The sequence below is a fragment of the Octodon degus genome, unplaced genomic scaffold, assembly GCF_000260255.1.
Source record: "Octodon degus isolate 3935 unplaced genomic scaffold, OctDeg1.0 scaffold00002, whole genome shotgun sequence".
Lineage (NCBI taxonomy): Eukaryota > Metazoa > Chordata > Mammalia > Rodentia > Octodontidae > Octodon > Octodon degus.
This window is the reverse complement of record NW_004524578.1, coordinates 29,600,403-29,611,659: the sequence shown is the minus strand read 5'-3', so window position 1 is coordinate 29,611,659 and position 11,257 is coordinate 29,600,403. Positions and strand designations below refer to the sequence as shown.

At 37.2% G+C, this 11,257-nt stretch overlaps 1 protein-coding gene and 1 pseudogene across 1 annotated transcript in view; one reads left to right on the top strand and one right to left on the bottom strand.

Moving 5' to 3' along the window:
- LOC105741574 overlaps positions 1 to 776 on the top strand; it is an 86,543-nt pseudogene extending 85,767 nt beyond the window's left edge.
- Gpr176 (G protein-coupled receptor 176) overlaps positions 1 to 11,257 on the bottom strand; it is a 230,282-nt gene that overhangs the window by 125,779 nt on the left and 93,246 nt on the right. The window lies entirely within an intron of this gene.

The following is an 11,257-nucleotide window of genomic DNA, read 5'->3' as shown; positions in this document are numbered from 1 at the left end:
GGCAGCGGAGCCCACCTGAAGGAAAAAGCTCAGGCAGAAGCTGGGTCAGCAAGAATGTCACAGCTTATATTGGGGTCCATTTTCCTGTCTGTAGCTTTTGTTATGTTTTTGGTATATAAAAATTTTCCTCCGCTTAGTGAAGAAGAAAGACTGAATATGAAGGTTCCCAAAGATATGGATGATGCCAAGGCTCTAGGCAAAGTTTTATCCAAATATAAGGACACCTTTTATGTACAAGTACTTGTAGCTTATTTTGCTACATATATTTTCTTGCAAACATTTGCTATTCCAGGCTCTATATTTCTCAGCATTCTCTCAGGGTTCCTGTATCCCTTTCCACTAGCCTTGTTTCTCGTTTGTTTGTGTTCTGGACTTGGTGCCTCATTCTGCTACATGCTGTCCTATTTAGTTGGTCGACCAGCTGTATACAAATACCTAATAGAGAAAGCAGTCAAATGGTCACAGCAGGTTGATCGTCATAGAGAACATCTCATTAACTACATTATATTTTTGAGAATAACACCATTTCTGCCTAATTGGTTTATTAATATTACATCTCCTGTGATAAACGTGCCATTGAAAGTTTTTTTTATTGGCACTTTTTTAGGTGTTGCACCTCCCTCTTTTGTAGCAATTAAGGCAGGAACAACGTTGTACCAGCTGACGACAGCAGGGGAAGCTGTTTCCTGGAACTCAGTATTTATTTTGATGGTTTTGGCTGTTCTTTCTATCCTTCCAGCCATTTTCCAAAAAAAAACTATAACAAAAATTTGAATGAAAAGTAAACTAGGTTTTAAATATCCCTTGTCATCCTCATCATCGTCATCGTCATCATCATCTCAGGATTAGCAGATGCCTCCATTTGTGGTTTTTCTTTTCTTGTTTCTGTTTTCCAGTGGTGGGGATCAAACCCAGAGCCTTGTGCATGCTAGGCAAGTTTTCTGCCACTGAACTGTATGCCCAGCCTCTTTGTGCTTTTAAATCACCTCGTCACTAATTGAAACAACAAATTTGTGAATAAAATTCTCATCAGTTAAAATAATTAAGAGGCGAAGGGGAGAAGAAAGTAAAGATGGAAATTCATGTACTATGAAAAGTGCTGTCACAGCAGTTACAATAGACATGTCACTGTACCAAAGGAGCTTAGGTAGAAACTGAGTAGTGGTGAATGAAACTGTCCAACTGGTACTTTCAATTTAATATTTTCTTCTCATATCTAATAACTAAAATAGAAAGTGGTATAGTTCTTACTGTTAGCCTTCTTTCAGAGCATATAAATGGATGGGTTAACTAAAGCCTAAACAAGATTTACATTTTCATTCTTTATCTCTGAAGTAATTTATTTAGAGGTTGCATCTTCACAGACCACCATATATGGGAAGTGTATCAAGTTATCTTTGTGTTTCATTTTTATTTTGTTTTAAGTTTTTATCGTGGATTAATCTGTAATTTAAGTTCTGGTGATTTCTGTTTTTATTATTTTTCCTAGTTCATATATAAAATGGAGATTACATAACTACTAATGATAATTTGTATTCAGATAATATTTTGTTATAGTGTCTCTAATATCTCAAGGGAATCTAAAAAGCAGAAACACAAAGCGTATAGTTTTTAGACATTAGAATAATTATGGGGCCGGGGAGATGTCTCAGTAGAATAAGCACTTGCCTGGCAAGCACAAGGGCCTGAGTTCAATCCCTGGTTCTGCCAAAAACAAAACAAAAACAAACAAAGAATAATTATATTTTCAAACAAAAATGGGTAGCACAGCACGGTTGTTAAATATATGTTATTTGTTACATTAACTAAAATTTACCTCATTTGGTCATTAGGGAATGTGTTATGTAATTATCCTTTTTATGCATGCTATACCTATAAGAATGTTTTATTTCTGTTGGTGACTTTTGTTTGGGGCTGCTTTTGATTAGTGCAGTTTTGCAATATAGACTATTTTTTTTAACTTACAAAGTAAAATTCTCACATGGTAATAATTGTATTTAAATAGTGGAAAAAATTAAACCACTGTTTGCTGCTCAGTAATGGTAATATCCTTGATTCTGTAATTCTGGAACCTAGCCAGTCAGTTTTAGCTTGGCATGGTAGTGCACTCCTGCAATGCCAGCACTTGGGAGGTTGAGGCAGGAAGATCACTATGAGTTCAAGGCTGGCCTGGGCTACATAGTGAGCTCAAGGGCAGCTGAACTGTAAAATTTACCTATCTCCAAAATAATATTAAAAAAAAAAGTAAAAAGTCATGAAGTACTCTGTCGCTTCTTTTTTACCCCAAGGTTGTCATTATGTTGAAAAGTCCTTTAGCTATGTGAGAAATCCTTCTATGTTTCATTGTGTCCACCCTGAAAGCCTCCTACTACACACAGAATGTGGACTGATTCATTTTTTCTATTACAGTATTAACAAATAGGTTTATTGTAAATATAAATAAAGTATATTGATTAATATAGCAGTCTTATGTCATCTGGACTTTTGTGTAAAGCTATTTATTATTTATAGTAAGATTTTATTCTTTTCTTATTCACTAGAGGCTGAGTTATAAAGCTTATCTTATTTTTACAAATGAATTTAAACAGCCTTTTAAGACAAAGCGCACTAAATATCACTATGTAAAATGTAATTGAGTCAGTTTTTATCAAACTTTGAAAAATAAAAGTAAGAGCCTGGACTCAGGAGAACTCTCACTATTCACTGTGGTGTATGTCCATAGGACTTACTCTATTCTCAGAGTATTCACTCCACCCTCCCTATAGATTCTTGTCCTCTGCTATGTTCTCCTCCTGTTAGAAAATCGTAGCTCCCATGTTAGGCAGGGTGTATTTTCTTCTCCCAAGAGAACAGCTGTGCTCTGCAGGCTTCTAACGGACTGTCAAGAACGCTGTAGCAGACTGTGCCCCGAACATAGCTGGTGGCCTGTGTCCATGGAGTCACAGCTGGCCCTAGGCCAGAGGCGATTTCCAGCCTTACCCAGCCTCTCCCCTGCCCCCTGCCATCCTGTTTTGGTGCTGGGCATCGAGCCCAGGGCCTTGTGAATGTTAAGCATGTGGTGGTGGTGAGCCTATGGCACGTGTGCTGCAGCAGGCAAAGGCTCTAAAAGGTTCACCACCACAGCCCTAGTCCCTTCAGCCACACATGGAAGCCAGGTGCCTAGAAATGGCTGCAAAAGCATGCCTTCTGCTATGGGAGGCAAGCAGGCTGTCCACGAAGCTGACACTAAGACAGTGGAGCAGTTCCCTTAATGTTCTCTGTTATCTTGAGTGTAATATATCTAAGACTTAATAAATGCAATTTAAAATGTAATAAATTTTACGGAGAATCTAAAAAAAAAACTCAAAGGCAGAAAATTATAAAGATCAGAGAGAAATAAATACAATGGGGAAGAAAAACAATACAAAGTATTAATGGGTCAAAGAGTTGGTTCCTTGAAAGAATAAATCAAATTGACAAACCCCTAGCCAACCTCATCAATAAAAGGAAAGCAGCATAATCCCATCTGGGAAGCGCAAGGTCCTGAGTTCAATCCCTGGTACCAAATATGATGCAAACAAAAAAGGAAATAAAAAATTCAAATTCATGAATTCAAAGCTGAATTAAGAAGAGATAAAAATTCTGAATGACTCAGTATCAATGATATTGAAAATGTAATAAAAAAAAAACCTACCAACAAACAAAAGCCCAGGTCCTGATGGATTGACAGCTGAATTCTACAAGAAATTTAGAGAAGATTTAATGCCAACTCTTCTTAAATTCTTCAATGAAATTGAAAGGGAACGAATTTTCCCAAACTCATTCCTGAAGGCAAGTATTACCCTAATACCAAAACCAGAAAAAGACCTAACCAAAAAAGAGAACTACAGGCTAATCTCTCTAATGAATACAGATGTAAAAATCCTCAATAAAATACTAGCAAACAAAATGCAGCAAAACATCAAAAAGATTATACTTCATGACCAAGTGGGATTTATTCCAGGAATGCAGAGATAGTTCAATATATAGAGATAGTTCAAATCCCTTAATGTAATGTATCTCATCACTAGAACCAAAGACAAAAATCACATGATCATCCTAATAGATGCAGAAAAAGATTTTGACAAAGTCCAACACTCATTCATGACTAAAAACCCTACAGAAAATCAGAATAGATTGTCTTTTGCTGGGGGTAGGAAGCAGGTTCAGCCCAACCTATATGATCCGCCTGTTTTCAGCCTTGAGTCTGAGCTGCATAGTGAGCTCCTATACCAAATACATAACAATAATATGAAAAAGAATATTAGGAAGACCACTAGATAGAGAAAACAACCAGATTCTCATTCAATCTGCCACTCATTAGTTCTATGATCTTGGTCAAAACATACTCAGTTTCTTCATATGGAAATATAACATCAAACTTCTTTACCTTATGGTCTGTTAAAGAAAATCAAGAGATCATGTAAAAATGTTTGAAAACTATGAAATATGATAATTCTTTTTTGGTGGTACCAGGGATCAAACTCAGGACCTTGCGTTTGCCAGGCAAGCACTTATTGAGCTATCTCCCCAGCCATGATAAAATTTTTAAATAGTCTCATCTTGCTTATTAACTCAGATAACTTTTTGACAAATACACATATACTAATCATCAAATATCAACTAATTTATCTGGAATATATTTTTTTGGCAGACATCTACATCTATTCTATATTTTTCCAAAAATTTAAACTTTTTTTGTGGCACTGGGAACTGAATTTAGGAGTTAGCACTTGCTAGGCAGATACTTAAGCCACTGAGTTATCTCCCTGGCCTTGAACTTTTTATTTCTTAAATTATTTTCTTTTTCCCTTCCTTTTTTTTTAATGCCATCTTTCTACGTTGCCCAAGCTGACATCAAACTCATATGCTCAAGGTATCTTTATGCCTGAGCTTTCTACATAGCTAGAACTATGGGCGCATATCACCATGCCTATTTGGTTTCCTTTACAAGCATTTAAAAAAACAAAAAGAAGAGTATTAGACAGGAATAAAAATAAGTGCTCTGAATTCATACAGCAATGATTCCTTCCATGGTCCTACCAACTTGCACTTAAAACTGATATTAGTGGAAACATAAGTAAACTCCATCAAGTGGGGAATTCATACATCTCTGTCCCTTAATTTAAAATATCTCCCTTTATTTTTTATTTATTTATTTTTTTAAAATTTTATTTTATTTGCGGAACCAGGGATTGAACTCAGATCCTTGCATTTGCCAGTCAAGTGCTTATTGTACTGAGCCATCTCCCTGGCCTTCTCCCTTTAAAAATAAGAAATTCCATTGTCATCACGTTCTGGCACAGAGGAAGCTTGGACCCAATAAAACCGGATTTACAAACACCTTCTCTTTCACCTTCTTGAATGCTAGATCCATTTATTTTGTTTGGTTTTGTTTTGATTTTTGTTTTTTGGTGGAACTGGGGATTGAACTCAGGCCCTTGTGCTTGCCAGGCAAGTGCTTATTCTACTGAGCCATCTCCCTGGCCCCTAGATCCATTTTCAAAATAGCTTCCACCAATTGATCCAGTTAGAAAGGTATATTGTTAATGATGCTTATGTTTATGCTTTAATTTCTATTGCTACTATTATGGAATGGCCTACTCAGTATTTCATGAAAATTAGCATTTTTCTTAGCTTATTTTCTACTGAAAGTTTTGGTAAGCAACCAGGTAGATGATCTAAGGATAGGTAATCTGTAGTACCTTTTGACCCTCAATGTGGGCTCAGAAATCTCTTCAACTTATAAATAAAAACATCTTTTTTAGTGCTAGAACCTAACTATTCTTTTAAATTTTATTTCCGTTTTTCTTATTAATGCACTTGGGCCAGGGATATAGCTCAGTGACACAGTGCTTGCCTGCCAAATGCAAGGTCATGAGTTCAATTCCTGGTGCCAAAAAATAGTAATAATAAAAATAAAACAATTAAATATCTCATAAGAAAACCCAATCATTGAGTCTCATGGCACCTAATGGAAATCGGTGTTGGTCCCCAGTGCTATTTATATTCCCTCTTGTTGTATTCTCTAGAGTTTATTGTCTCTTGAGGCTTAGAGAGGTCTTTTGTCACAGTTACTCTTACCAGGAAACATAAAAACAAGATGGAGAACAAAGCTAGGAGCAGCACAGGGTTACTTGCTGCCCCCTCTCCATCCACACAGTTACGCTCAGGTGAACATCCCTGTCTACACTCTTTTACAGTCCTGCTCACCCAATTCACCCAAATCCAAATGTAGGCAAATAACAGATGCTCCACAAAATGTGAGCAAGAAATTTTCTAAATGTTTTCATTGCTTGTTAGCAAACTACGTTGCAGGCACATTAAGCTTGGGTTTCCTTGCTTCTACCCCTATGCCCTTTGTATTATACATACAGTTAAGTCCTAAGGAGGATGAGTAAGACAATGAGATTTCCACATTTTCTTTCACTATAAGGATTTCTTTTTTTCCAGCTTTACTGACGCATACTTAAAAATTTTTTTAGTTTTTTGGGTTGTTTTGTTTTGTTTTTTTGGTGGAACCAGGGATTGAACTCAGGCCCTTGTGCTTGCTAGGCAAGTGCTATAGTTAACAATTATAATCATATATTTAAGGTATTCAACATGATTCTGATGTTTTTGTACATTATAAAATGATGGCCAGAGTCAAGGTCACTAATATACCTATCACTCATGTAGTTACTTTTCTCTGTGTGCGTGTGTGTGTGTGTGTGTTGAGAACATTTATGATCAATTCTCTAAGCAATGCTTGATGGAAAATACCTGTTTGTTGTTATGTCTAAGATGTTTGATATTCAGAAGATTGTGAGGTTAAGCTCAATGGCCTATCTTATAGGGTAATAATATTATTAAGCTTCTCTTCTGGACAGTTAACAACTTAAGTTTGCAGACCAAAAATTAGAGAAAAAGAAAGGCTACAAGGATAGCCAACATTTTGGCCCTAGCCATCAAGGTCAGTGAGGACTCAGGACATAAGAGAACCTGTACTGTAACATCCTGTAACTCAGTGGTGTCCCAAATTTTCTGATCAAGGAGATTATGGAGCCACAGAGGAATGTGATCGATGATGTAGAGTGTGCCTAATGAAAGTTACCTAGAGAGAAAACATTCTCTCAGGCTTTCACAGAGAGCAAACTGGTCAAGCAATGGCCATGATTCATCCACATGGCTAACACTGACAAAGGACCTACAAACTGTGGGACAGGGTTTCAGCATAAATCCTGAGGGGATTTGACTGACTTTTGTCAGATACAAAAATTACATTTCTTGTTATATAGGTCTTGCTTCATCTTGGTCTTAACTATCCAGCAGAAAAGTATAAAAACGAGGTATAAAAAGTAAAGCCATATTAATATGCTGAGCTGTAAAAGGCTCAGGTGGACAATTTCTGACATTGCCAGTCCTACAGATAATCCACTACTAGTATGGACTCCTGGACTATATTGGATTACTTTGCTGAATTCACACACCTACAATATTTAAATGGCAATGGAATACCCATCTTTGACAAAACTAAACAAAAAAGGGGGATATAAATGAACAACCATTTTATAGTGAAATATATATATATATATATATATATGCATATACAAAATAGTTAGGATAGATATACAGCTACTTTCTCTTAATTCAATGAGAAGAAAGATTTGTACTAATAGTGTTTGGACAGGATATCATGTCTGAATCTTGTACTATGAATAAGTACCATGAAGACAATAATATACAATGTATTAATTATTATAACTGTCCTACTAACCTGTTTTGAAACTGTCTCATTGCTATTTGTTTCTCACTAAAATTAATTTTAAAAATTCTCTTAGCAAAATGCAAGTATACAAAACAATGTTATTAACTATAATCACCATATTGTACATTGGATCTCCAGAACTTATTTATGGTACCAAATAGAAATTTAGTACCCTTTGTTGAAAAACTCTCTATTTTTTTCCCCACACTGCCCTGGTCCCTGGCAACCACCTGTTAAATTCAATTTTTTTCAATTCCACATATAAGTAAAATCATACAGATTTGGCTTCTTTATGCCTGGCTTCTGTCACTCAGCATAATGTCCTTAGTGTTCATCTATATTGTCAGAAATGGGGATATTCTCTTTTTAATTATTCCATAAATAAAATATATGTGTGTATACACATGTACATGTAGTACTTTTTTAATTGGATACAGGGTCTCACTATGCAATTCAGATTCGTAGTGATCCTCTATCTCAGCCTCCTTAGCACCACCACACCAGGTTTCAGAGCTGCCACAGCATGTGGTACCGGGAGAGAGCTCAGGTCCATGCACTTGCCAGGCAGGCGCTTAGGCCTACGAGCTATCTCCCCAACCCACAGCTTCACTTTTTTACTATTATTTTTTTTAATTTGGTAGAGGGTCTCGCTACACAGCTCAGACTTGTATTGATCCTCCTGTCTCAGCTTCCCCAGCACTGGGATTATAGGTGTGTACCACCACACCCAGTTTCAGTGGCTGGCTTGGTGCCGGAACAGCATGCGACACTAGAGATTGAACTCAGGTCCTTACACTTGCCAGGCAGGTGCTTAAACGGCTGAGCTATCTCCCCGCCACCCCCTTTTAAAATTTATTTGAATCAGGGTCTTTCCACACAGTTCAGACTTGTAGTAATCCTCCTGTCTCAGCCTCCCAGCGCTGGGATTACAAGTATGTGTCACGATGCCTGGTTTCAGGCCAGCACAGTATGCCTGAGGTTCTAGAGCTGGCATGGCATGTGGTACTGGGTACTGAACTCAAGTCCTTGCACTTGCCAGGCAGGTCCTTAAACAGCCAAACTATCTCCCCAGGTCCCAGATGTAGTATAACTTTTTATCCATTCACCTGCCAGCAGACATTTAGACTGATTCTGTAATTAGCCATTGTGAATAATGCTGCAATGAACGTGGTAGGGAAGACATCCTTTCAATATATTGGTTTCATTTCCTTTAGATATATACCCAGAAGCAAGATTACTAGGTCTTAGGGTATTTCTCTTTTTAATTTTGTGAAGAACTTTCACACTTCTCTCCATACCAATTAACTCACACTTATACTAGTGAATAAGGGTGGCAAAAAAAAAAATAATTAAAAACCATTTAGATCATAAATCTCGTTACTGTACCAAAGAAGAGAATAAAACAAGAACTGAATGACTAGAATGAAAAGGAAGTTTGGTGGCTGAAGGCCCATTTTTAGAAGTCAAGCAAGCAGAACACTAAAGGAGCCCCTATGTGTGCAAACACCGGGGCTGCAAGCCTCCCTGAATGTCACAGGAGGAGTGAGATGATACATCAGTATGTGGCTGGAACTGAAAGGTGGTAATACCATGATAGTAATGTTTACTGAAAATAAGGAAGAAAAATATTTTCTGGTTTTGAGTGGTGAAAGTTACAAAAATTCTGATAATGAGATCAAACTTCCTGCTTAGATCACTCTAAAGACTTAACCACAATAATTATCAGGTTCTTTAAGTTTCATTATCTAATATTGATGAGAATTTAATAACTTCTAGAGTTCCTCCAGTATAAAAATAAGGACAAACCCTTTTGATGAAATGATCATGAACAGCATAGAGCCCATCCCCGTCATCCACATTTTAGAAAGAAATCTCACCCAGCTAATAGTCCAGAAAGATACCACGCTCTAGAACTCCACCCAATAACTTTCACTTACAACTCCAGGGTAAAGACCTCGAAGGCACAGCCACCCTTACCTGCAAAGGAATCTGCGGGAAGGAAGGTATTTCTATCTGGGCACATTGTAACCCCCCAAAAAAGCAAGTTTCCTTAAGCTAGAAAAAATAAGGATAGATTCTGAGTACACAACAAGCAATGATGACCGCATGGTCAAGAACATTTTACATTTCTCTTTAAGTTCCACAAGTCAAAAACCATTGGCTCAAACTCCTCACTAGCTTCAGTGGATCTTCAAAGCATGTCAGAGAAAAAGGAGGTCAGAAGAAATAGTTGGAATGCAAAATAAATGCAAGCTTGCCCCCACCTCTTTGTGCCTAGGCAGCTGTTCCAGGCCATTAAGTGAATCACTTGTAACTCTCCAAAATAAATTAGAGTCAAATCTGCAATTAATTAACTGTGGTTCAATTATCATGGGACTTGATAATTACAGCACATCTGCCCTCACAGGCACTGAGGGCAACCCCTTGGTCTTGATTATATCTGCCACGCAGTGCCCTCTCCTCTTCAAAAAAAAAAAAAAAAAAAGGCTCACAGATATAGAACAAGACACAGAGAGAAGAAGACACAATTTCCCCCAAATCTTAAACTGGATAGATAATTCTTTGCAAGTTCCACACTTTCACAGGAGAACCCTAAACACATTAGAAATAGCATTGGATTTTGACAGCCAAGACCTGGTAGACTCCCCAAAGAGTTTACAAAGACACAGTCCAGTGAAACAAACATTCACCTAAAAGTGGCAAGACCTGGGAAGTTCTTCCAGCCCTGACATGGTTACTGGAAGAAGGCATTCCCTCATTCCTCTCTTGATTTTCACACCTAAAAACGATGACACTGAATCAAATAAAAGATACCTGTGTAGTGTCTCCCTCAACAGTGGGCCAAATGAAGTAGAGAGAATCCACACATGGCACACAAATACTAGGCTGACAAGACGTGAGTCAAGGGCACAAAACATGTTTACTCATGCTGATCACCATTCATATTATGCAAATGCCTGGGTTTCATAAACTAAATGTTAATTGAACGAAATTTTAATGACTGAAAATGAAATGATTGTGTTCACCTTCAGCTGCAACTGTCACCAGTTGTGGATCCTTGTTTTAATGCTAATAAAAATTAAAACTAAAGTGACTATATAAATTTAAAGACAAAAGCTATCACTGAAAGGTAAGACAGGAAAGGGCTACAGCTTATGTAGTAATTGGAGGGGGCACATTCTAATGAAGAGGACAGAATAGCCTATTAGGGAAGCCAAGGAACCAGTTTCAGGATGCATCTCAGCCCTGGTTTTGTAGCTCAGGTTGAATCTTCATGACTCAAAGAGCAACTGTCATATAAATTTCTTCAGGAATCCAAGTGACCATAAGTTTAGGACAAGGCAGACTTCCAGGGTGTAGGTGTTCTCAGTCTTGAAAGGTGATGAGATAGGCAAAGTAAATTTAGGTCCAATAAAGCTTACTTTGACAACTTTTAAAGAGACAGTCCTTACGCTTTTTTTTTTTTTTTTTTTTTTTTTTTTTTTTTTTTTT